This window comes from Perissodus microlepis, chromosome 23 (assembly GCF_051167445.1).
Source record: "Perissodus microlepis isolate ML-2025 ecotype Zambia chromosome 23, ASM5116744v1, whole genome shotgun sequence".
NCBI classification, from domain to species: domain Eukaryota; kingdom Metazoa; phylum Chordata; class Actinopteri; order Cichliformes; family Cichlidae; genus Perissodus; species Perissodus microlepis.
This window is the reverse complement of record NC_140482.1, coordinates 23,044,028-23,065,084: the sequence shown is the minus strand read 5'-3', so window position 1 is coordinate 23,065,084 and position 21,057 is coordinate 23,044,028. Positions and strand designations below refer to the sequence as shown.

Sequence of the window (21,057 nt, the reverse complement as noted above, 5' to 3'; positions counted from 1 at the left end):
TTCGGCTCCGAACCGGCTCTTCAGGTTGTTTTGTTGCTTTAAGTAATTTATTATTAACAACAATATAAAATCATGCACACAATGAACTACTAATGTAAAAAATGTCTTTTTTATTTAGAAATATTTATCATATAAATATTCTTGTTTTTATTCACAGCACAAAAAATGTAAAAAAAATATAAATTATAAGTACAAAAACCAACTATTTACAATTAGAGCAGGGCGATATGGCCAAAAATATTTATCACGATATATATTTGAAAATTTGCGATAACGATATAATTGATGCGAGACAAAATACAACTCCACAACATTACTAGCGCAAAAAGACAACCTTCCATTTATTTTCACTTAAACAAGAAGCTGGTTTTTATGTACATTAAAGCTTTATAAAAATGTAACAGTGCAAATGCAAATTCCTTGCTTAAAGTTTAACCAAAAGGCATTTCCAGTAGAAATGGGCTGACATATCCTGAGCATAACCATGTATAATATCCACTGAAGTTAAAAAGAGGTGCTTTGCAACATTAAACTGCAGTGTGCAGTACGTATTTTTCGGACCATAAGGTACACGGGATTATAAGGTACATTAAGCGAAACAAAGCAGTCAGATAAATCAAACTTTATTAAACTCATTCTTCTTGCTTCCTCCACTTCTGTACCATTGATTCATTAATGTTGAATTCTCTGGCTGCTCTATTCCCATGTTGTTGCAGTATATTAATGACTAACCTTGTATTGTGGATGGATTATCTCAGTTGTTCTCCTGACTGAAGTTTGGTCCGTTTACAGCATCCTGCCATGCGATTGCATTTGTCTCTAACTATCAGGAACCTTAACGTTAACTTTTATAAGTGGATATGTGTTAGTGTTCGTCCTCCAGCTTCACTGTTTATGTTATGCTAACATAGCTGTGTCGCTAGCGATCAGGTAGCACATCATTATATACCAGCTAGCCCAACTTCAGTAACCCTACAAACGTCACTGCTGTTTAGTTTCCTGTCTTCATTTATGTTGGACGTGATAGCAGAGCTGTATGTTTGAATTTTTTCAGAAATCTCAGTCAGAACATGCAATATCATGCTTAGGTAACTAGCAAAACTAGCGAGCTAACTTCCGCTAGCTTCTTGCTAACTTCTAACTCCGTTAAATGTAATAAATTTTGTTTTCATGGATGCCTGGAAGTTAAACTTCATAGTTACACCTGGTAAAGCAGCAATGCCCAAAACATAAATTAAAAACCCAAAACATAACAAAAACATACAATGCTACAAAAATTTGTCCACAGGCCACAACTATGTGCAAATGTCTCCAAATTACGATTTTCTTAATGAATATGTTAATTATGAAATTATGTCTTATATTGCAATATAATATTAACAACAAAAGAAAAATCAACATGTGTCTGTTAAATTCAATTTAACAATGGTAATAATAATTATTATTATTTCTATCGTATCTGCCTGCTCACCGGTTCCAGGTGCTGAATATGGATCACTTCACCTACGACTCCAGCGTCTATGAGCTCCTGTAAAAGACCATTTATTTTTATAAAAAAAAACAAAAAAAAACAAAAAAAAACAAACAAAAAAAAAAACAAAAACAGCAAAACCCTCATACAGATTTTGTAAATTTTCTTTACCACTTTCTCAAGTATGAGAAAATTGTAGTTTTGACTTAATCAAGTCAAAACAGCCTCAGCACTCTTGATTAAAATGCTGTTTTTGATGGGGTGTTTTTGCACTTTCACAAACACAAAAGAGTGCTCTGTTTGCTTATTTTTCCTCAATCCTGCTGATTCTGTAAATGTGTGGCTGTTTTGAATGAGAAAGAGTTCCTATAGATTTTAGGCAGATGAAGTTTAAGTGTTTGAACCCACAATAGATTCCACTACCTGCTGAAGAAAACTGTCACAGCTGGATAAAGTGCACTAGAAAATGCTCACCTTTATCTTGTGGATGACTGGATCGTACCGGTGAACGTGACCCACGGACAGCATCACGCCGCTCTGAATGCAAGCCTCCACGATCGCCGTGCAGTCTTCTGCAGTTGTCTGAAGTCATGTGGGGACATTAAAAGAGGGACGCTGTGCTTCAGTTTGATGTAAAATACTGAGGGTGTGTGGTTTTGTTAAAGCTTTTGCTCAGAATAGTGAATCGTGAAAGCAACTAAAAACAAACAACTGTTGGGTCACTCTAGCTCAAATCAGCAGATTTTAAAGCTTTAAAGTTTGGACACGTAGAACAATTGCTGTAAAAATTTAGCTTCATGTATCAAATAGTTTTCCAGATGTCCTTTCTTTGAAAAAAATAATCTGTTGACCCACTTTCAGAAGTTTTTTTTTTTTTTGTACATTAAAGACCTGTTTGAAGATATTTAATATTTAAAACACTATTCAGGATAAGCCTGAAATTTTCACTGGTCTTTCTTGCCATCTGTAATTTTGAACAGATACATAAAAAATGTCTAAGTATTAGCCAGTTTATGGTGTCCTGTAAAGTCCCATATTTGAGCACACACACTAATAATAAAGTTCACATTAAAGAAAATTAAAAGAAAACACAGACAACTTTTAACATTATATTTTAAACTGTCTTCTCTAAATACAAATTTCAAGATAGAAGAAAATATCTTTGCTTGATGTTGATACTGTTGTTCAAACACTGCCTCAGATTTTAGAATGCTAAAATAAATGGTCTGAGAGAGGTTCAATGGGCCATTTTTCTAAACAATACAAGTTAAAAAGTATTTTTTAAAAAGCTAAAATCAAACTGTGTGTCCAAACTTCAGACAATAAAACTTTTGGTGCAAATCAGGGATTAATTATTACTGTAAAATCAATTCATCAATAACATCCACAAACACTCACTGCCATTGGTTTCTCCAGAAGAACATGGTATCCCTTCTTTGCAAAGGCCACAGCAGGTTCCTAGGAAGCATAAATGTGATCACCATAATAATTAATTTAAGAACATCTCAAAGTAATTTAAACCAATAAATATTTGCTGCAGACAATGTTTACCTTATGGAGGCGATCTGGGGTGCAAATTAACACAGCGTCTGCAAACTTGTCTCTTTCAACTACAGCCTGCCAGTCTGGATAAAAGAGGACTCAGTAAGGACAAGGCAGATAATTATAAGGATTTGATACTTTTTCTCTCTTCCTCTCACCTTGAAATATGTTTTCCTCCACGATTTTGTGTTGTTTTTGAAGTTTGGTCCTTGCAAATTTCCGTGGATCAGCCACTGCAACAACCTGAGGAGGTCAAAGTGAATAAATCAAGGTACGCCCCGTTAAATATTACAACTTACTACGTGACATTGGTAGGAACAGCTTACATCAATGACTTGAGCAAAGAACGGTTATAATTAGGAGACTAATTTCAGATTTCAGGTATTTCCTTTCGACAGACAAAGACATGCTGACGTTTTGACAAATGTTTCCCTCAGAAACACAAGCCTCTCCTAACCTTCATTCGTTCGGGATGAATAGACGCATACTGGGAGTAGATTTCACCCCGACATCCTCCTCCTACCACGATGGCAGGGACAGGAGCAGTCATTTTGCCAGCCTGTGAACTTTGATACAAATTAAAGCTTGTAGGTACACCGCCACAAAACCGAAGAAAATACATAATCGTGAGATTACAGGTTGAGCAGTCCTCTACAGATGCACTATACTTCCCTTAATAGTCTCTGTGTAATGTCTAGTTTTTCTGGATCTAGCTTCATGCTTTCTGGCTGTTTCCTCCTTGTAATGTTCATTAGGTTCAGCTGTGTCTCCCTCCTGTGTCTAGTTCCCTTGTTACCTTGTGTCTGTACAGATATGTGTGTCATATTGTGCAGGCACAAAATGCAGTTGCAAGAAAAATGTAGCTTACCTCTGACCTAGAAGTGAATCTACGTGTTGTCTGTGTCTGTAAGCGTGTTTGCATTGACCTCTACTGCACTCTAAGTCACCTTTCACAATATGTCATCTGGACAGTCCCGCCAGATGAAGCTTATGACCCTCAGAAGACTGAATGCTAACTCTTCATGAGCACATTTGCAATGTGTGTATAAAATGATCATCACTACTTATGTAATAAAAGTTTTCACAAAATGCCACTACTAAAGCTTAGTAAAAAATGATGTATTTCCCACAATATATACATATATATATATATACAGTGTGTTGCCTATGCTGGTTGTCACTCCATCTGCATTTCATGGTATTCTCTTCATTCGTCCTGCGTCTCTCTGGTCTTCATCTTGCTTTATTATTATTTCAGGTCTCCTTATTAGTTTTCCCAGTTTAGGTTTTAAGTAGTTCTCTCGTGCCTCATTTCCTGTTTTCCATTTTGTAAATAAACGCTCACCTGCATCTTGCCGTTTCCTGCATATTGGGTCCTTTCTCAACAAACACCACATGGCTTGCCCCGGTAGCCGTGACACAAATCAAACCTCTAAAACTGAGACTGAAGTCTAACAAGAACAAGGAAGCTCTGAAAATGATACACAGATATTTCAAGATTTACAAGAGGAATGAAAAACTTGAAAACATTATATTTTCATGAATATTTCTATGTCTACACAATGTTTATGCTCAAAAAGAAGTAAGATGAAGTTTCACATTTTCTGTTCCTACCCTCTTATTTCAAATTCCATTGTTTACAAATCAATATTCCAAATTCGACATTAAACAATCCATACATTTTTAACTGTATACAAGTCTACACTCATATACAATACACACATGAAACAATTTAAGCTCATAAACCAAAACAACAACAAACTACATTTTTACCTAAGCTGTAATTTGCTTCATATGGAATTATGCCTATGTGACAAACACCTTAATGAATACTTTAAGTTTGGGTTACGCTTTGCTTAATCAATTAATTAATAAAAATCAGGACAAAGCTTTATTATAACACAATAGGACATCTCAGTCACTAAGAGGAACATTTCCTATATTCATACAATTTATTGTTTTTAAACAATTGTGTACATTTTTGTATAGATGTACCTTTCTTAACTTCATCTGTACAGGTGTTCCACACACTAATGCCTGTGGCTGTAATGTATGATATTTAACATGAATCCTTAGTACTGGCTTACTGAACACAAGGACTTCTCTCAGGTCATGAGTATTTGGTCTTATTTGGAACAAGTTCTGAATGTTGTGGGGCAAATATTTATTTGAATTGAATTATTGAATTATGAATTGAATTGTTTAAAGACTTTTAAAGTCATACAAGAACTCCATGTGCGTGGCCCAGGTGAGAAGATGGGAGGCTTGCCCTGAGATCCACACAGGCCACACCCAGCTGCTCACACGGACAATGACACCGGGTGTCAGCAGGATAGAGGGCGAATTAGATACTGTATTTTTTGTTGATCGTCACCTTTTTTGTGAGTTTTGGATTGTTTTTGTGCACTTTGCAGGAAGTTTGCTTCCTTTTCTTATTTAATTGAAATTAGTTTTTCTTTTTCTGTAAATCACTATTTTTTTGGAGAACACATCACACAGGTATGCAGCTCCAGCTTTTGTTCTTCAAGTGTCTATGCTGACTGATGAATAATTTTTGTGAGTAAGTTAACTGAGAATAAAAATACATTTGTTTTTCCTTAAATAATTTTAGTTGAAAGCTGCTTGTAAGATGCAACACAAAATAATAACCAGTAAATCCTGATTACACAGACATCTTTCACATGGATGGATGATGGATGGATGGATGGATGGATGGGTGGATGGATGGATGGATGGATGGATGGATGATGGATGGATGGATGGGTGGATGGATGATGGATGGATGGATAGATGATGGATGGATGGATGGATGGATGGATGGATGATGGATGGATGGATGGATGGATGGATGATGGATGGATTGATGGGTGGATTGATGGGTGGATGGGTGGATGGATGGATGATGGATGGATGATGGATGGATGGATGATGGATGGATGGATGGATGGATGGATGATGGATGGATGATGGATGGATGGAGTTAAAAACCTGTCAGTTACAGAGACTTTTGTTTTTTCATTTTTTTTTTAAATAATTTTTTTCTCAAATTTAAATGTTGGCATCTTTTGTGAATCCTTTGCAGCTTTTCTCCCTTCAGTCATAAACGGTTGATAGGGTATTGTTGTCACCCCACCAGGCGGGTGGTGGATGGCCACACGTTCGGCATGGACATCCAACTTTGTGATGACTCAAGAATGAGAAGATGTAGGATTTTCAAAAATCTAAGTACAATTTGCTGACCTTGATCTCAAGGTTTAAAATCAAAGATCAAGTTTTCTTCCAGTGAATCACGCAAGAAGGAAGCCACTAAGGATTTTTAAATTCATCTACTAAGAGGCTGAACTAGCACTAGCAGTGGTCATTATTTTGTCCATTATATTTTTCTTTTAAATGCACATTTGAGTCCACCTTTCTTAATAAAATTGTCCCTCATTGTTGATTTGGTTTTCAGATCCTTGAATGGGAGAGAAGTTAGCGGAATTGAGGACTATCAGGGCAACCACACCTGACAAATCTGATAAATTTGATAACAGGAAATTTCTAAAAACTATGCAGCATACTGAAGACAAGTGTTTCAGGGTTAGTGTTGCACAGAGTCAGTTTCACTGTGATTTTGCCAACTTCTAAAGTAATAGATATCTGTTGTGCTTGGTATTAGGTCCCCTTGATGTTGGAATCCTTTTAAAAACAAACGCTAAGATGTTTTTTAACTTAAGGCTTGCCAGTGCTTAAATAGCCTGATAACCAAGAATGGTGAGTTGAAGGGGGAGCTGTATGCACTACCGATGGAGAAGAAACTGTTTCTACATGTGAAATCTTTGCTGGAAAATATGAGTTCAGTTTTCCAGCAGAGTTATTAAAGAGTCCAACACTGCCTGCCTCCCTTCAATATACTCAGGGTGTCTCTCTGTTATCTGGATTCACTTACCCTAACATCTGCAACAAAAAAAAGTGATCACAAAGCTAGTTAACAACTTGTTGAGTAAATCCAGGGTTTCCCCTGCACGTTTCCATGTAAGGAGTGGCATTGGTAGCATCTGACCAATCACAAACATGAAAGAGTGTAGTGGCAGCAGAGCAGTTGATTTTTCAAAGGAAGATAAAACTATACTACCGGAAAAATATTAAGAGATTAAACTCACAATACAGGCGGAAAAAATAAAGCTGCTGCAGACAAAGTAGTGACATGAGCGTGTGTGTGAAAGGAAAAGGGCTCTACAGTAGTTTAGTAACAAAAGAGGTGTGTGAATTTCTGAATGTGTTTAAGGACTTTGGTCAGCGAGACTGGAAATATATGGATAGCCAGGAAAGCAAGGTGGCAAAAATGCTGTTTAAGTTAGCAGACTTAATATCACTGCTCTGTGTTTAAGGCACAGGGCAATTAGAAGGATTATTATCAAGTATTTCATTAAATCAATCTTTAAGAGACAGTTTTATCTGTTGAGCTGTGTAATGATCTGAAAACAAAATTGCTTGCAGGGGGTCAGAGGGATCTTCCAGGAATGGTGACACTATTTTCCAAAGAACTGAATGGTCAGTGGGCGGTGATTTTATACCTGCTGATCTCTAATTTCAGTATCAAATTTGGAACAACATTCAGTGCTTGGAGTGCTTCACACTAGATGGCTCCATCTAGTGTGAAGAATCAGGAAAAACAGAGGATGTTGCTGAACCAGAATGCTAACGATGTGGATCAGCACATCAAAGAGAAGCTCGATCTGAAACAAAACAATCTCCCATTACTGCAATATTCAGGCTTTCCATACACAAAGGATACTGCACACATCAACGAGAGTATTGTCCACAGAAAAGGTAATGGTAATAAAGTTAATCTCATGACTTCAGCAGTTGGACATTTTCAGTGCTACTTGTCTGACTGTACAAAGTTGTATTATTCTGCTATCCCCGCAAATGGTGGAACTTCTGTACATAACTAGCTGCTATACCAAAGCTACTTGGCTAAATTTATTGACTTTTCCTGTTTGATTTTATACCCTTTTCCACTTTGTTATACGTGTTTCACTATTAATGTTGCATTATGGTATTTTTCAAATGTTATGGTTCTGAATCACGTGTTAATATATATATCCTACCACAGGAATTGAGTTCACTGATTTTCAGTCCAGTTCTTGTGTTTGGCATACCTCAGCCTTTACTCACTGTTTCCCTTCCTTAAAATTGACTCCTCGAACTTTGAAACAAAGGACATTTATGATAAGGATTTTAGCTAAAATAGATAGGCCTTTGCTGGGTTTTTTTAAGGCTACGCTCTACACCATCCCCTCTGCGAATAACTACCTTATAGTAGTGGAGGGGTTTCTGTGTCCCAGGGATCCCAGGGGCTGTGTTGTTCGGGGTGCTTTGGTACCCCGGCAGGGTCTCCCATGGCCAATATGTCCTGGGTGAGGAACCAGACAAAGGTTCAGAAGACCCCTATGAATACAATATCAAGGGAACAGTTCACCCTGCTCAGGATAGTGTTACCGGGGCTCTGCCCTGGAGCCAGGCCCAGGGAGGGTGGCCGAGGGCGAGTGTCTGGTGCCCGGGCCTTAGTCCTTGGGACCCGGCCGGGCACAGCCTGAAAAAGGGACATGGGCCTATCCTCCTGCAGGAGGCGCCATAGGGGTCAGGTACAATGTGTACTGGGCGGCGGCATTCTCTACTTTGTACATTTGTCAATGAATGACACCATTGTGAGAGCGAGAGAAAAATGAACTAGCAATACAACAAAACTCATCAATAAACCAGGGCAGATAATGGTTTGAGCATGAGCTTTCTTTCATTAGTGGCAGTTTGCAGATTGATAAAGAAGTGAAACCATATTCTCAAAATCCAAACAATGAATTAGTTTAATGCAAACAATGTTAAGGCTTTACTGAATCTTTTAGCAAATTTTTATTAACCTTAAAAAACATAAAATAAATGAAAACATAAAACAAAACATTAAAAGACAGATAGGCGCGACCCTTTGGAAACATCCCATCAAATCAATAAAAATCTAAAACTGGTCCATTAGATTAGTTGGTTTTTATTTTGTTTGTTTTATGTCATAACATGAAAAGTCAAAAATTTATTGTAAATGAAGGATTATAACAGAATTGACAGAACATCTAAATCTAAACTTATCACTACTGTATCTTAAACACTAAAAACTTTTTTTAAAGTTAAAAAAAGAGATGGTGAGATATTCTGAACGTACTATTAGTACATTTCGAATAACTTATCATTACTACTCTATATCTTAAACTTAGCAGTAACTATGTAGGTAGGAAGGAAAAGAAATGTGTAAAGAAATGTGTGGCTGATGGATTTGCCACTTAAAGACTCTCTAATGGAGACTGCCCTTGAGTGAGTGAGAACTACTCCATCTGTGGTCTAAATGAAGACCTGTTCCACCACCCCGACACCATACCCAGTACATAAAATATTAACATTAACAATTTTTGGTAGAAAACAATAAGGGAAGCACACGGTGGGGCGGGACCCATCGGTGTCAGTCTGGACTCTGTAATACCCGCTCCGGAATCTTTGGCGTTCCTGCTGCAGTAACGAAAAGGAACAAACAGGTTAAAAATGCTCCAGTCATTAGAGATCAGAGGACAAACATTTAAAGCTGAAGTGAATACAGTGAATACATGACAGTTTTTTTTTTCTTGAAATATCCACCACTGATGCTTACAGCATTGTGATTGCTCACCTCTTCCTGGTCAGCCTCCTCTCTTCCAGGGTTGTAAAAAGAGGTAGAAGACTGGTTGGACCACATGATCTTCGTTTATCTGAAAATGCCAGTTTTAGAAACAAGTGTTTTTTTTTATCACTCACATCTTGTATTTGTAGAATTTAGAAAATGTTAAAACATGTACTTCTCTGTGAGCATACAATATACGTTCTATTCACCTCCTGATGAGCACCCACCTGTCGTCCATGCTGGAAGCCAGAGCTGAGGGCTGGATCTCCTCACTCGCCGACCAGGGGGTAGCTGTGAGATATCACTTGATGTTAAGCACCTAAGATACTGACTATTATTCTTACATTAGCAGTTTCTTTTATTTTTTCAAAAAGATAACTTCAACAGAAGTCAGTTCTGTATGCACACTGGGGGTGGTAATTGGTTTGTGAATACTGAAATAGTTAGCAAACTGCAACAAAATGTACCTTTATGTAACCAACATGAGTTCAAATATAGTGTGCTGCTACATGCTGCTAGTGCCAGAAGGTGGCAGTCATGTGCATAGAAGGGGTCAGAAATAGAGACTGTATAAGCCACTAATGACTGCGGGTATGGTGTGTGTGCAGCACAGTGAGATCAGACAACAAACATTTAAAGCTGAAGTGAATACAGTGAATACATAACAGTATTTTTTTTCTTGAAATATTCACCACTGATGCTTGCAGGATTGTGATTACTCACCTCTTCCTGGTCAGCCTCCTCTCTCCCACGCTTGAAGGCAGAGGTGGAGGGCTGAGGGCTGGATCTCCTTGCTCTCCAGTCACAGTTCAAGTGTAAACCAGAGGTGGAGGGCTGGGGGCTTGACCTCCTCACTGGCTGGGCAGTGTTTACCTGTTAGAGATGGAGTAATGTGTGTCAAAACTCTTGGCTTGTCTACAATGCCAGTTTGTATTTTTTCACCACTCAGTTCTTGTTTTTGTAGGATTTAGAAGATGTCAAAACATTTACATTGTCTATGAGCTTATGAATATGCTTTCTACTCACCTCTTGATTGGCATCCTTCGGTCGTCTATGCTGGAAGCCAGAGGTGGAGGGCTGAGGGCTGGATCTCCTCACTCGTCGACCAGGGCATAGCTGTGAGATATCACTTGATGTTAAGCACCTAAGATACTGACTATTATTCTTACATTAGCTAGAAACTAAAAAAAGTAAGGTCTCAGGAAACTGGAAAACAAGAAATTTGTGTCCCACAGTAAAGGCACAGAGAGACAAGACAGTGAACAGAGGGAAGGCACATTAACAAAACGTAAAGACTGGAAATAAGGAGATACTAAAGAGCTTACAGAACTAGAAATACAGAAACAAAAACCAAGAGACTAGCAATGAAAAATCATAACAAATTTAAGTTCAATTCATAACAATAATAATACAAAACACAAAACACTGGGTCACCGACCGAGGACCGTGACAGAGTGTCTGTTATATTTACCACAAACTGCTTTAAAGGTTCAAAATAAATACAATAACTAAAAGTTAAAAAACAAAACAGTGATTCAAAAGGTTTCATTTCACAGGACTGCACAGAAAAAAATGCAGGAATGTAAAAAAATTGTAAAATCTTTAGATTTGCAAATATGAATTTCAAGTTTAAACACCTGATTCAAAAACAAATGACTTGAAGAACTTATTCATTCATTTATTCATGCACTTACTTTTCCCATGCTGTCAGTCGATGGTCAGTGGTTTTGCAATCCAACAAATTTCTGCTTGCTAGTAAATCCTTGCTTTGCAACCGCTGTGATAGTCAATTTCTCTCCAAGCTCTGGATTGAAATGGTGAAGACCTTTCCTTGTTGTGTTTCATATATCTTATGTTACTTTAAACGGTAACGATAGCAACAATGGACTCACAACATAATTTTGTTACATAGAAACCTGCTGCCATGTGCCACTTTAAAATGTCTTTTTGTTTTAATTTTATAGTATAGAAATACTTTTTTATCATACAGCCTCCATTTAAAAAATAATTTTTAATTAAAAAAATATCACTTTTTACTGCACTTGGTGTTCTGCATCCCCAAAAGTTGATTCTGTTCATCTGGATGTAGCGTTTTCATTGGAAGAAACGTTTCATCACTCATCCAAGTGACTTCTTCAGTGTCTTGGTGTTGTGTAAATAAGCTTTCTTGCTACATAAAGATCTGACAGAGTCCTGTGCTTGTGCCCATTCATTCACCCAATATTTCCCTACCCATTTGCCTCAATGAGCAGTTGTAAAGTGGTGTGATAAGTTGTGAAATTCATGTTTTCATTAATAACTGAGGTCTCATGTACTCCATTAGTCCTAATGTCAAAATGTAATAAATTATTGGGACCAAAAAAAAAAAAGATTACAGGTTTCAGAGCATCATACGCTTTCATCCAAACATTTTTTTTTTTTGGAAGAGGTTTCACATTTCAGCAAAGCGATGGCAAACAGCATGTCTTACAATAGCATGGCTTTGGAGCAGAAGAGTCCAGGTGCTGAAGACTGGATGTGACACACTGTCTCAAAATTTGAGTGCGGTTGCCATTAAATTCAAGATGACTTTTTTCTTTAAATAGTACATATTTTCCATGTCCTACTGCCTCAAAACTAGTGTCAGGTTTTGTAGCGTGATAGTGTGTGGAAGAAAAAAAAATGTGGAAACTAAAGACACAAGACTAAAAACAGATTTTATTTAGCATTTATTAAACCAGGTAGTCCCTTGAAATTAATATTTCTTTTTCTGACATGAATCAGTTATGTAATCATTTTAGGAAGTGAGTGTCATTGTCATTAATCATCATACGTTCTCAGGACATCTTTGCTTCACTAGAAAAAAGTCCTTGTTATATATGTCAGTGTGTGTATATAAATCTAGTAATTGACAAATGAGAAAGTTTAATAGTTTTGTTCAATAACTAACAATATAGGTACTACTACACTGACTTATTAAGAAGCTATAACAAAATATGCTAAAAAAAAATGTTGTAGGTATTTTTTTTTTTAGCTCTGTTTAATGTCCCCACAGTGCAGCACTCTGCTCTCTAGTCATGAGCGCTCAGCTTCAAACACCAGCAAATGACTCTGCAGTGTCTCCACAGGACCAGACCGTATCAGTGATGGATCATTGTTCTGCATGCATATAAAGATATATGAAAACAAAAATTAGCCATCACAGAGCAGATACACATAGATACGACACATGCATCCTTTAAGTCCTGCATCACAGGTACAAGAAAAGCAAATACAGACAATCTCAAGTGGAAGTAGAACACAGCAACAACAAATCTTATCTAAAATTAGATATTTAAAAAAATAAAAAAAGAGTAATGAGCACTCACTGCCACAGCAGAAATGAAGGCATCCATAAGGCAGTAGTCTGCTCCACGGTGTCCACTCATACCGAACTGCCTGGTAGTGTTATAGTCTGCTGTGTGCTTTCTGGATTTCTGGGTCAGGAAGTTGAACACATGGATCTCGTGGCCATTGCATGAGAGCTCGCCCTGAGAAGATCCAGTTCATTATGTAGGAAAGAGCTGAATTTTAGTAACAAACTTAACTCTATGTTTATCAAATCCAAATACTAAAGATTCAAGGAGATATCATTTCATCAGCCGCACATCAGTAGTATGAATGATAGCTCATCGAACTGGTTTTATCAAAAAGGTTTTTGTCTGAATATTGAAACTTTGGACACCCTCAAAAACAGGACAAAGCAAAATTGAAAGTATTGTAAAACAACTGAATCAGTTTTATCAAATAAGGAATTGCTAAAATATAATAGTTTTTAAATCAAATGGTCATAAAAAAACATGAAAATACACAGATTTCTGTGAAAGTATGACGAGGCAGGAAATCCCTAATTATAATAACATATCATTGTTAAACCATATTTCAACATATTATGGAATGGGTGATTTTGGTCTGCGGTTCTGCTTTATGATGCAGAAGAGTGCCTTTGTCCTGTGAAGTAAATAACATGCTTCTAACAGTTTGAACTGTTACAGGGTCTATAAGGATTAACAGTGCTGTGATATATAATGTTTCTTACCTTCTGTATCTGTAAGAATTCACACTTTTACTTTTATATAATTCATTTGCTAATTAATGTGTTTCTATGTGATTTTCTTCAGTCTCATTCTCATCTTTCCCAGAGACATTAATTACAGTCCTACCTTGCTGCCGTAAATGGTTGTTTTTCACTTACAAATCTCCTCAGTGAATGCCACCATGGAAAAGGCTGCCGTCACACCCCCTTCAAACTCCATGTTGACAACCTGCTCAGGAGATCAGAAAAGTTAAGAGATAAAAGGAAAGAATCACAGACCAAATAAATAAATAAATAAACAAAGTGCAGTCTGGGAATTCGTATATCAGTCAGCTGATTTAAGCTATGGGGACAATGTCCAATATTTTGGGCAAATGCACATAACTACAAAACAAAAACTCATCTCAGCAACAACTAATGGTTCTGTAATTACAGTTAGAGCAGGGCGATATGGCCAAAAATATTTATCACGATATATATTTGAAAATTTGCGATAACGATATAACTGACGATATAATTGATGCGAGACAAAATACAACTCCACAACATTACTAGCGCAAAAAGACAACCTTCCATTTATTTTCACTTAAACAAGAAGCTGGTTTTTATGTACATTAAAGCTTTATAAAAATGTAACAGTGCAAATGCAAATTCCTTGCTTAAAGTTTAACCAAAAGGCATTTCCAGTAGAAATGGGCTGACATATCCTGAGCATAACCATGTATAATATCCACTGAAGTTAAAAAGAGGTGCTTTGCAACATTAAACTGCAGTGTGCAGTACGTATTTTTCGGACCATAAGGTACACGGGATTATAAGGTACATTAAGCGAAACAAAGCAGTCAGATAAATCAAACTTTATTAAACTCATTCTTCTTGCTTCCTCCACTTCTGTACCATTGATTCATTAATGTTGAATTCTCTGGCAGCTGCTCTATTCCCATGTTGTTGCAGTATATTAATGACTAACCTTGTATTGTGGATGGATTATCTCAGTTGTTCTCCTGACTGAAGTTTGGTCCGTTTACAGCATCCTGCCATGCGATTGCATTTGTCTCTAACTATCAGGAACCTTAACGTTAACTTTTATAAGTGGAAAAGTGTTAGTGTTCGTCCTCCAGCTTCACTGTTTATGTTATGCTAACATAGCTGTGTCGCTAGCGATCAGGTAGCACATCATTATATACCAGCTAGCCCAACTTCAGTAACCCTACAAACGTCACTGCTGTTTAGTTTCCTGTCTTCATTTATGTTGGACGTGATAGCAGAGCTGTACGTTTGAATTTTTTCAGAAATCTCAGTCAGAACATGCAATATCATGCTTAGGTAACTAGCGAAACTAGCGAGCTAACTTCCGCTAGCTTCCTGCTAACGTCTAACTCCGTTAAATGTAATAAATTTTGTTTTCATGGATGCCTGGAAGTTAAACTTCATAGTTACACCTGGTAAAGCAGCAATGCTGATCGTTTTATTAAAGATGAAAGAAATGAGACAGTTTTTAACTCTCAGTGATGCTGCAGTGTTCGTTTGACCTGAAACATACGGAGTTTAGGACCTAGATTACTTCCAGATTTAAGAGCATCTTAGTCCGACAAATCCGACAATAACGACGGCCGCTTGCATGTTCTGCAAAAGAAATGTGCTTTGTCGTGTATCTGACGGACAAACACCAAACCAGTTCCACATCACTGAAGTTGCACCATTTTTACAAACCAATTCTGGTTCATCTGTTTCACTCAACAATCGGCCATGTGCGTATGAAAACAAAGGCACTGCGCATGCGCGTTTTACTCATATTCTATAGTTTCCTATCATTGCCTAACATTATACCGGTATTACCGTGAACGGTATAATATGGCCCAGCCCTATTTACAATTCAACTTTTTTCCTTTTAAATTTTCAGCTTTTTTCCTTTTAAACCAATTCAAAACGAAAGAACACAAAACACTACAAACCACAACACAATAAAATATCAATTAAAATATGCAAAACAAAAAGAAAAAATGAACAACCAGATCTTTAATTGACGGAAAGGTTGGCATTCAGGAATATCAAGTGCCTTAGCTTTGAGGAGCTGATCCGGTTTCTTCTGTCATTCATTATCTGTCCTGTTTTGGAGAAGATTCTCTCTGAGGGGACTGATGTTGCTACAATGCAAAGTCTCCGTGTCATCACCTGGGTAAGACGTGGATAAGTATAAGCCTTTGTCTCCCACCAGCTCAGTGGATCTGCACTTCTCTGGCAAAGGGGCTCATCAATGTAGGATCTCACTTCCAGTATTGCATCTGCTGAGGGATTCCTTCTGGTAGTGTCTCTACTTGCTCGTTCTTCAAAGAACCTCCAAACAGCAGATGCTTGTTGCTCCTTTTGTTCATCCTCTTCTGCCTCTTCTCCCTCTTGGTTCCCTGGCAGTGGAGTTGGTTGGCTGGATCTTGCTGCTGCAGTTATTCTCTGAAGAGCTTCATCCACCGCTCTGTTGTCATTAAAGACCAGCTTTTTGAATCTTGGATCAAGAATGGTGGTTTCAGAGAGAACAGCATTATATTCCATTCTGTGGAATTTTCTGTCCATGGATGCACAGAGAGCATCCACCAACTCTTTCACTTTTCCAGTAGTTACTCTGGTTTGGTGTTCAACTGTCACTCTCTGCAGACCCTTGCACAGGATTAACATTTTGGAGGCTGTGACATGGCTGAAAAAGAGTACATAACAAGTTTCAAAATTATGCTTTTTTAAAATTCAGCAGTATAGTATTATTTATGATCATGTCTAATCTACTTTTCATACCAGCAATGCAACCAGCAATGCAACTAACTACTACTACTACTAATAATAATAATAATAATGCAATAACATTTGCACACTCACCTGTCTGCACTGATTTCCACAGTGACCTGCTCAAATGGCTCCAAAACAGTGCATGCCTCCTGTAGTACCTCCCATTCCTCATGGCTCAGAGGGTCGACCGGTGCATTGATAACTGCCAGGGTAGAGATGACTGCATCCTTGGACTCCAGAATCCGTTTTAGCATATGAAAGGTTGAGTTCCACCTTGTGATACATTCTTGTTTGAGCTTTAGCTCAGGCATGCCCATCTGTTGTTGGGTAGATTTGAGCTTGTGTGTGGCTGTTGTGCTCCTGTGGAAAAATTCCACTATTGCCTTCACTTTGTCCACAGCTGGCTTCATCACCTTCAAAGCATCTCTCACAACAAGGTTAATTGTGTGCACAAGACATGGGTGGTGGGTCCATTTCAGGATTTTAATTGCTTTTGATATGTTAGCTGCATTGTCAGTAACACAGCAAACCACTTTCTTTTCCACATCCCACTCTTTTGCCACTTTGAGCAGCTCTTCTGCTAAGTTCTCAGAAGTGTGTCTGTCGCTGAACTCAAAACAATCCAGAAGACAGGATACCATTTTATAATTTTCAATAAAGTGACACGTAACTGACAAGAAGGATGTGGTGGTTTGGGATGTCCAGCTGTCAATTGTTAGACACACTGCTGTGGCTTTTTTAACCCTCTCTTGCAGTGATGCGCGTTCTCTTTCATATATGCCTGGGATGACTTTTTGGGAGAGAGCCTTCCTGCTTGGAATTACATACATGGGATTCAGTGCATGTATAAAAGTCCTGAATCCCTTATCATCCACAACAGAAAATGGTTGGAAATCAAGTGCTATCATTTTTGCCAGTTCTTCATCAATTGTGTTCTGTCTTGCTGGGGTCACTGACTTCTGCAAAAACTGTCTCATTGAGCTCTGGCTTGGTTTAGGTGGTATACTGCATGACGCTTCAGATACTGCAGCAGAAGAAGGAGCAGCAACAGTTGCAGTAGACACACTAGCACCTTCATTTATATCACCCTCAACTGACTGTGGGTTTTTTTCCCATTGCACTGATGGGTGGACAGTTCTCAGGTGCCTACGCATATTGTTTGTGGGGCCAGCTCTATATGAAATTCTTTTCTTGCAGACTCTACACTTTGCCTTCGTACTGTCAATAAAATTGAAGTGGTTCCAGATTTTGCTTGTTTTCTTGGTTGCTTCACTCATTTTCTTTACTGTACCTTTCTAAATTGACGACGTTGTCTCTTGTTGTTACTCTCTTTCTCTCTCTCCCTCCTGCTCTGTTCGTGTTCTACTGCTGCTGCGAGTGTAACTACCGTCCCTCCCCCCTCTGCCCAGCGCTGAGCAGAGGCGGGAGGGGCACAAACGCACAGCTGTGTTTGCTCCCCTCCCCCCTCTGCTCAGCGCAAACACAAGGCTCACGTGTGGCGTGAAGCGAAAAAGGTTAGTGAGAGAGGGCAAGAGAAAGAAAACAAACCCCCACGGCTCCCTATTGACTATGTGCACGTTAGCATATGCTACTTCCAGTGCGGAAACTCCTGTGGGGAGCTTTGTTTCCGGTGTCCTATTCGCGCCTTGTTTACGGTCCAAAACAAGTTAAGCAAATGAATGAATCAAGCAGCGATTTACATTTCTATAGATGTCTTGGGCATTTACCCAATATATCTGTAAATGATGTTCATCGACTTGTCGATATTTTTCCCCGCGCCTCAGAGCAAAAGAGAAAATGGATTCAAATGTTATATTTCTCAGCTGTCCCTCGTTTATCGCGGGTGTTATGTTCTAAAAATAACCAGGGATAGGTGAAATCAAGTAGCCAATTTTATTTTTTGACGGTGCAAAACGTTTCGTGGACATCGTGGACATACAGTACTGCACTTTAGAGTCACACTGCTAGCAATCGATGCAGCGATTCTGTACTGTACAGGAGAGACGTCACGGAGGAGATCGTCTGCAGCGATCCAGACACAGGACACAATGTGACGTAAAAAAAATAAGCATGCAAACTTGCACTAAAAAATCTGTGAAACAGCGAGGTGAAAGGTGAACCGCGTTATTAGCGAGGGACCACTGTAATTTTTAAGGTAAGTCACAACATACCCTTCGTACATACTAATGTATAGAAACCCTTACCAGCAATCATTCATTTTTGTGTGGCTTTTTTCACGGTTTGTTAACATGCTGTGTAGGTGTGTACTTGACTAGCTGATCTCGACATAATGGGGGAAACATCTGGTTTGACTATTCTTCACCTGTAGTTTGAATGCTGAACATTTGCCTGTTTAAATCATAAGACCAGTCACTATACAGAGATGTGCTTCTGAATGTGGACGATGTGTCTTCTGCTGCAGTGATGCAGTTCTGCTTGTGTTGAGTGATGTAAACAACTGATCGATCTAAACTCTTTAAACGTCAAAATTGATCATTAGATTTTTTTTATGACACAACAGTGGTGAGTGTTCCCACCTTCTGCTCTTTGTAACTTAACGCGATCTTTCCGTTTTCGAGTTTTGGACATGATTTTGGAGTATATCTTCGCAGTAGCGATTGACCGCAAAGTAAAGCTACCGGAAATGTACAACCCCACATCCGGTCTCAAACCTGAGAACAATGCTTTAATCACATATGATCGGCTAACTCTATTAAATCTCCGGCCACCTCTCTTCCATGAGCCGGAGCTACATTGGGACCTAGGAGACGCTACGCTGCCGTGTACCTGCCCGTCTACTAGAACTTTCTGCCTGCCTCCACCTTCCCTGTTCAAGAGGCGCTAGAAGAAGCACGGTAAGCGGAGTGGACTTCGGGTTCGCCTTAAAGCCTTACTTAAGGCACATGCTGCGGCTAACTCCTCTCCCATCCAGACTGTGCAACAGCTTTTTTCCACAAGCCATCCGTCTCCTCAGCAAAAAGGGACTGGACTGATAAACACACACACGCACGCACACACACACACACACACACACACACACACACACACACAACAAACAAACAAACAAACAAACAAACAAACACACACACACACACACACACACACACACACACACACACACACACAAACAAACAAAAACACACACAAACATTATCACTCAGCTTAACTCAACTACCTCAAAACATTGAGACTGGACTGTCTAATCAACACAAGCGCAAACACACTGACCTACACCACCAAACTATCGTACACACCAACCTGTAAATGCTCTTTTGCACAATATCATTACTGGACTTTTTGCACTAACTTCTTTACTTCCTAATTTTTGCTGCTACACTAAGGAATGTTTACTGTTCCTCCACTACCTCAACTCATCATCACAAAACCTTATTATTATGTTACGTTGTGTTTTTTTGTCACACTGTCACTTTGTTGCTCTTGTTTGCACATTTGCACGTGCACTTTGTTGTCTGCTGTCTGTTAACAAAAAAAAAAAAAAAAAGTCTTCCTTAGATAGTTAGTTTTTGTTAATTTATGTTGTAATTTATGTTAGGTCAGTCTGTCTTGTCTCTGCTAGCCAGCTAACTAGGCCTCTTAGTTAGCTAGTTTAGTGTTTTCTGTTAATTTATGTTGCATGTAGCACCTTGGTCCTGGAGGAACATTGTTTCGCTTCACTGTGTACTAACTGTATATGGTTGAAGTGACAATAAAGCCAACTTGACTTGACTTTCTGCAATTTCCATTCACCTCCCACGGCCGGCCATCCTTCAAACTGCTCAGCCATCGCTGGATCTGCACTGTTGGACTTCAATTTTATCTGGCCTTTCCAGTGGTGTGCTCATCGCTTCGGACCTGGATTGGGACCTTTGGGACTTGCGCTCAACACAGGCAAGCTGAGACGCGCCTCTGTCAGGGACAAGGTGACTAAGAGCGTTATGGCGTTGCTTAACACAAGATCACTGGTGAATAAAACCTTCATCCTAAATGATCTTTTTCTCACCCTGCACCTGGATGTTTTGTTCCTGACCGAAACTTGGGTTCGCCCCAGTGAGCTTTTCTCCTTCTCTGAACTCCTTCCCCCTGACTGTGTTTTTTTCAGCTAACCGAGACTTTCAGGGAAGGGTGGAGGCATAGCAATGGTTTTTAAAAATAAACTTAAACTTCAGCGACTGCCTTTTCCTACATTCTCTAGCTTCAAGGACATTAAGGACATTGACAATGTTGGCATCTCTGATCATCATCTGGTTACGTTTATTGCTGCCTTAGGTGTAACACACATGAACACTGCTGATCTCTGTTGCCCTGTACGTGTAATCAACTCTGAGATTGTGGATAATTTCACTACTGTCTTTGATATGATGGACCCCAAGTGTCGTACTCCCCCCTCAGCTGATGAAGTTATGAATGCTATGTTATCCTCATGCTCCACCACCTTGGACCTAGTTGCAGGACTCCAGAGTGCGACAACATTTTTTAATGGGGCGTCTAAAAAAAAAAATAAAAAAAATCCTAGGTCGCACCGGT

The 21,057-nt window shown here is 38.7% G+C and overlaps 2 long non-coding RNA genes across 2 annotated transcripts; both read right to left on the bottom strand.

The window, feature by feature from the left end:
- Window positions 1–1,944: 1,944 nt before the first annotated feature.
- On the bottom strand, window positions 1,945–3,098 carry LOC146361460 (uncharacterized). The gene is made up of 3 exons (XR_014799538.1): window positions 3,023–3,098; window positions 2,870–2,929; window positions 1,945–2,053 (listed from the first exon to the last, which is right to left on the bottom strand). It is a non-coding gene; the product is annotated as an uncharacterized LOC146361460 (long non-coding RNA).
- Window positions 3,099–8,844: 5,746 nt separating this feature from the next.
- LOC146361459 (uncharacterized) lies at window positions 8,845–13,876 on the bottom strand. The gene is made up of 6 exons (XR_014799494.1): window positions 13,049–13,876; window positions 10,728–12,839; window positions 10,425–10,574; window positions 9,929–9,992; window positions 9,711–9,789; window positions 8,845–9,553 (listed from the first exon to the last, which is right to left on the bottom strand). It is a non-coding gene; the product is annotated as an uncharacterized LOC146361459 (long non-coding RNA).
- Between the last annotated feature and the right edge of the window lie 7,181 nt (window positions 13,877–21,057).